This window comes from Capsicum annuum, chromosome 4 (assembly GCF_002878395.1).
Source record: "Capsicum annuum cultivar UCD-10X-F1 chromosome 4, UCD10Xv1.1, whole genome shotgun sequence".
Taxonomy (NCBI): Eukaryota; Viridiplantae; Streptophyta; class Magnoliopsida; order Solanales; family Solanaceae; genus Capsicum; species Capsicum annuum.
The window spans coordinates 223,804,984-223,810,984 of NC_061114.1; positions in this window are offsets into that span (position 1 = coordinate 223,804,984).

Consider the following 6,001-nt stretch of genomic DNA (forward strand, 5'->3'; position numbering starts at 1 on the left):
AGGTGCGAGAGTTATTTTGGGTTTTTCTAGGGAACAATGTTAATTTTGCGATTTAAAATACATATATTTTTTAATATATATATATATATTGAATATGTATGTTTTTACTGCTTAACAAATAATGTATATTTACTTCTTTTAGCAATAAATTTAATTAAAAAGGACTGCAATTGGTTTTTAAATTTGAAAAAAAAAAAAATCATGCTTGAAAGATTATCCCATTCGTTTTTACTATATTACTACTTTGCTAGACTCGATCCAACTTAAAAAATCAACTTTCTCTTTCTTGCAAACTTGACCAAGTCCATTTTAATAATTGAGTAAAAAGAAGATTAGAATTTTTCATTTGAACTGCATATAGAGGGGTAAAAAAAAAATAATGAGAAGACTTGAAGAAAAAGGAAAATAAATTTAGAGGGGGCAAAGGCAAAGCAAAATGGTGTTGGGGTTTTGCAAGAGTTCTTTTGGTTTTACGAGCGTTTTTGTGTGTGTTCTTTTTTCGGATATATAATACATAAACGGAATCTTTAACGAGGGAAATCATAGTAGCTTAATTGGTTAGTTATCTAAACTTCCACCTTATTGGTGAGGGTTCGATTCCCCAAATTATAATCTCCTCCCCCATTCCCCTTTCAAAAATTATAACTATGACCTTTAACTATGATTTTTAACTTTATCAGTGCACAAGTAGGCTGAACAAAAAAAACACTCTAATTCTACAGGCAAAATAGGCTCTTTAACTATGATCTTGAATTTTATCAATGCACAAGTAGGTTCTTTAACTATACGAAAGCTGAACAAAAAAACACTCTAATCCTACCTGACAAAATACGTGTATACATTCAAAATGCACAAGTGGGCTTTTTAACTATACGAAAGCTGAACAAAAAAACACTCTAATCCTACCTAGCAAAATACGTGTATACATTCAAAACCACGCGCGTTAGAGTTTGAACTGAAGTGTTGTTTTTTTCCAGCTTTTGTGTAGTTAAATAGTCTATTTGTGCACTGACAAAGTTAAAGATTATACTTATAATGTGTCTTTTTTATTAGGTGGCAGTATTTGAGTAGATTACTAATCCACGTAGGAGTGATTAAGTTTCAAGCATGTAAGTTTCGGAATTAGAGTTTTTTTGTCCAGCTTTTATATAATTAAAGGTCCTAACTCTTACTTATGCACTAGCAAAATTAAAGATCATAGTTATAATTTGGTGTTAAGATAAATACTGTTTATGTATTATGCCTTTTCCGAAAGGGAAAAATTTGTAATTTAGAATAAGAAAAAGGGTCAAAAATGTGTTGATATAGTTTGGATCTAATTACTTGTGGACTAATAAAAATAATGTCACATGTTTATTTAAAAAAAAAAAACAATTTATGTCACATCAACTTTCATTAAAAAGAAGAGGTAATTTTAGACTGAATTTAAGTTTTGTGCATCATTAGTGTACAAAATATCCTACACTATCAGGTAAACTTGACTTGATATTGTAGGTTAACTAATTTTTTCTTTTTAAAATTTTGTGTATATAATTGGATAACCTGCAATAGCAGGTCAAATTTACCGACAGTGTAAAATATTTTGTGCACTGACGGTGCACAGAACTTATATAGAATTAGATTGAACAATCTTTTCCTAAAAGTGTTTGTTCTGCATCTTTTCTATGATGTTCAAACAATTGGTAACTGAACCAATTACAGCTTAACGAAGCTTAACTTCTAATAAGCTCCTGCTATCAATGATTAGATCTGTTATGCTAGTAAACAAGAAAAAAATCTAGAATTTGTTTGAAATATATGATGACACACCGCTAAGAAGAAGAAACTTGTCGTAACCTTTGAATCTTATTTAAAAAAATATTTTTTTAGAAGGTCCCAACCTTTGATTCTTACTTGAATCGATGAAGCATATATTCATAATTGTATTAAATTTGGAAAAGAAAATAATTTGGCTATGGGAATAATTTTGGTTGGAATCAAGTAGGATTCTACTTGCCATGAATATTCCTTTTTTTGGGTATATTATTAATATTTTTCTTATAATTTTTTAAAATAGATTATTGTGGTTGAATATCACTAAAATTATCTGATGGTGTAAAAAAATGATACACTGACGGTGCATAGAATTTAAACTCTTTGGCAAATGATAAAGCAGTTGATACAACTTTTGGTTTAGCTAGAGATGTGAAGCTTAGATAGTAAAAAAAAAAAACTCTTCTGGATACGTTTTCATTAGCATGTAAAATTCACCACTTATGGTGTAATTGAAAATTCAATAATGAATCGGTATAATAGAGTTATGGTGGTAGAAGAAACGTTGAGAGAGAAAAAAATAATTATTTTAGATGGAAACAAAGGATTCTAAGGGATGAGAGTGGGAAAAGATAAAATCAGTTCTTTAATTTTTTTTTAAAAAAAGAAAAAAATTAGAAAAAATAGGTGACCTACTATAGCAGGTTAAAGTTACATGATAGTGTAAAAAAAATTGATACACTGATGGTGCATAAAATTTAAACTCGTGGAAAAATTCATATTGATGTTATTATTATATTGAATATAAGTCCAAATGAAAACTCAATTGGTCAAAACAATAATTCAAAAATTAATATATTATTATCCATATTCATGTATAATTACATGTTCTAGTTTTCATTAAGAATTTTCTATAAATTATCTTTATTACTTCAACCTCTTAACTTTTAGTTTTAGTATAAAAGATAATTGAAGTTACTACTTCATTCACTAATTTCTTCATCAATGGAAAATCTTAATGCAACTTTTCGCCATTTCATTTTTCTGAATGCCCACCATAATAAGCATTCTCCATCAGTAACTTGAGATTGTAAGTTTGAATCGCCGAAGCAGCAGAATAAATAGCTCCTATGAAGGAGCAAAATAAGAGTTATATTCATCATATTAAAGATTCAGTAGAATTTGCATTACTTCCTTTTATTACTACCCAAAAGATGTGTGCAAATAAATGAAATCATTTTATTTCTATCTAGCAATATTATCAAGCATGAATCAAAAGATACAAGTTTTAAGTTTTGCAGACGTTGATTATTCAAAAACAAGAAAGTCCCTTTAAAGTAATTAACTAATGTGTGAATTAAAAAGATACAAGTTTTAAATTTTGCAGACATTGATTATTCAAAGACAAGAAAGTCCCTTTAAAGTAATTAATTAATGTATAATATTAACAATAACTGCATAACAGAACATTTATTGTTGATTTACGCTATATGGATAATTTTTGACAGTATTAATTATTAATCCATGCGTACCTTACTTTTAAAATCGTAATTGATTTTAAATTTTTTAGTAGGAGTTCTTCATTTTATTTGAACTTGTCCACGTTTGTTTGAAAAGAAGTAATACTGCAATCAATTATTGCTATTTTAAAGTTTTTCACTAAGTTGCAAAATTATTTATAAGTTTCACACTGCATAACCTTTGTTTGCAAGTTAGTTTTGAGTATGCAAAAATTCATGATTTCTTTTGACTGGATTTTATAGGAATAAATTTAAATTAATCAAACTTTGCTATGAATATCGAACACTAAATAAAAAATAATAAAAAATTATTGAAAATAAAATTAGGCAAAATGTGTTTGTAAATAATAAAAAGGAGAGTCTAATATTTTTTAACAAAAGGAATTTAGGATGAATAAACCATGTGGTAGGTTACAATCGAATTGTTTTTTACAAGACTAGTCAAGGGCAAATATAGTTTTCGTTTGATCAAGCTAATTAAGAGATTGACAAATTTATAGTGACGGGTGATACAAGTATGATTATGATCATGATACTTTTTGAGTATTTCTATAAACTAGTCATTAAAGGGCCTTTTTATCATTTTGTCTATTATTGTAATGTAGTAGAAATAGAACATTGTAGGGTTTATTTCTTTAGTTGCTTAATGATATTGAGAGAACATTCCTCTTAGAGAGAGATTCCCAAAATCGTAACTAGGGTCATATACAAGTGTGGAATCACTTGTGTGTTGCATTGCTTGATACTTTGGTGCTTGGGTGGTGGACGTCTCTCTTGTGTCAATTGTAAGAGATAGGTGATTGTAGTGTGTAGTGTTAAGGGTCTAAGAGTGTCATATGTTCTTGGGTTCTTAAGATTATACCTCCATTTGTCTATCTATCTATCTTTATTTTGTTGTAACCGTTGATAGTGTTCTTGTTGTGTAACCTTGTAATCGTTCTATTGTTGAAATCTTTTTGTGTTGTTCATCTTCTTGTTGTTGTTACATTAGTTTGGGTTGGTTGTTTTGATGTCAAAGACACCATTATATCTTGTATTCTTGTTATTGGTAGTGAATCCAAGAGTGGTCACCAAAGAGGTCCTCGATTCTTTAAACTTATGGACTATTTTGGTGTATGTTTCGTGTCTTCTTAGTCTCTCCCATATCAACAGGTCTATCTTCTTCTAAGTGAGCTACGAAATTATTTTTTCTTTCTTTCATTCATGTCTCGTGTTTGGTTGATGAAAATTTTCCTTATGAAGAATAATCAAGAAAAGGAGATCTTAAGACAAAGTGAAGTCTAATTTTAAGGCTTATTATAGAATTATAAAGCATCAAACATGAATCAAATTAGCAAAAGAAAAGATTTACAGTGTTTAAAATAGAGATGGAGTGTTTATGTACTGTCAAACCTTACTAGAGGAGGATAGAGGAAATATATGTCGTCTTCATAGCGCTATCCTTAAGTATCGTAGATATTTTTTTCATTTTATTTGACTTAACTTTCATTAAAATAGATTATTCTCTACATTTTTTCATTTTGCAATCTAGAAAAGTTTATTATTTTCATCAAATATTACTCATATCATTAAATAATTACATAATATTAATAATTAAATTTATTTTTTAAAACATAATTAATAAAATAAATTCCTAAAAAAAAATTATTTTATAAAATGTGCCGAATTAACATGAATTTAAGTAAAATAAAATAAAACGGAAAAAGCATTTAGTGACACTGAACACAGTTACTATAACACACATATTAGGACAAACAATCCAATGAGAGACTTTTAAAGAATGAATCCCACAAACACGAAGTTAATTTACTAATTTGAGTGACGTCGCAACGAAATGGAGTTAATCCTCCTCATAGACTAAGTTATGTAACTCAGTAGTATTAGATTTCTTTTTTTTTTTTTGTCTTTAAAAAAAAATAATTTAAACAATGCACCATAAGCAAGAGAAACAAATATCATACAAAAAAATCATCAAAGGTCGTCATGAAATGATAGATTCTTTTTCACTATTAATGATGTATTGCTTTCTTTCGCCTTGATTATAGTCACACATTGAGTCATCGATAACAAATATTTTATCCTAAAAAATTTGACGTGAGGTATAAGGAATACATAATTTTGAGATAAAATAAAGAATTATTTTATTCAATGTTTGGTTTGAGGCATTAATTAGTACCAAAACTATTTATCTCACCATTTACACTGTAGTGATGAGATAAATTATCTCATATACATGATGAGATAAATAATTTCGAAATAACAAATACCGATATTAATTATCATGATATAACTCTTCAAAGTAAAACTTTTGGGGGTATCAAATATTCATTTAAGGGTTGTTTGGTTGAAATAAGTTATCGCAGAGTTAGCTACTTCGAGATTAGTTATTCCATTCTCAAAGTGGGATAGAAATAAAACTATAATTTCAATATAACTTATCCTGAAAAGAGCTGTTTCATATATTTTATCTTAACCAAATATATAATAAATCATTCTAAAATAAATTTGAGATTAACAATCTCTTATTCCTTGTACCAAATAAGTCTTTTTTTTTATTTGGTGTGTGGGTTTTCTCATTCGGAGTTCGATACTTTGTATAAAAATTTAATTTAATTTATATTTATATTAAAAAATTATATAAAAATAAAACACTCTCTGACAAAAAGTAACTCCCTATTCAAGAACTCGAAAACATTTACAAAGTAGTACCAAACGAGTCGTTAAAGTCA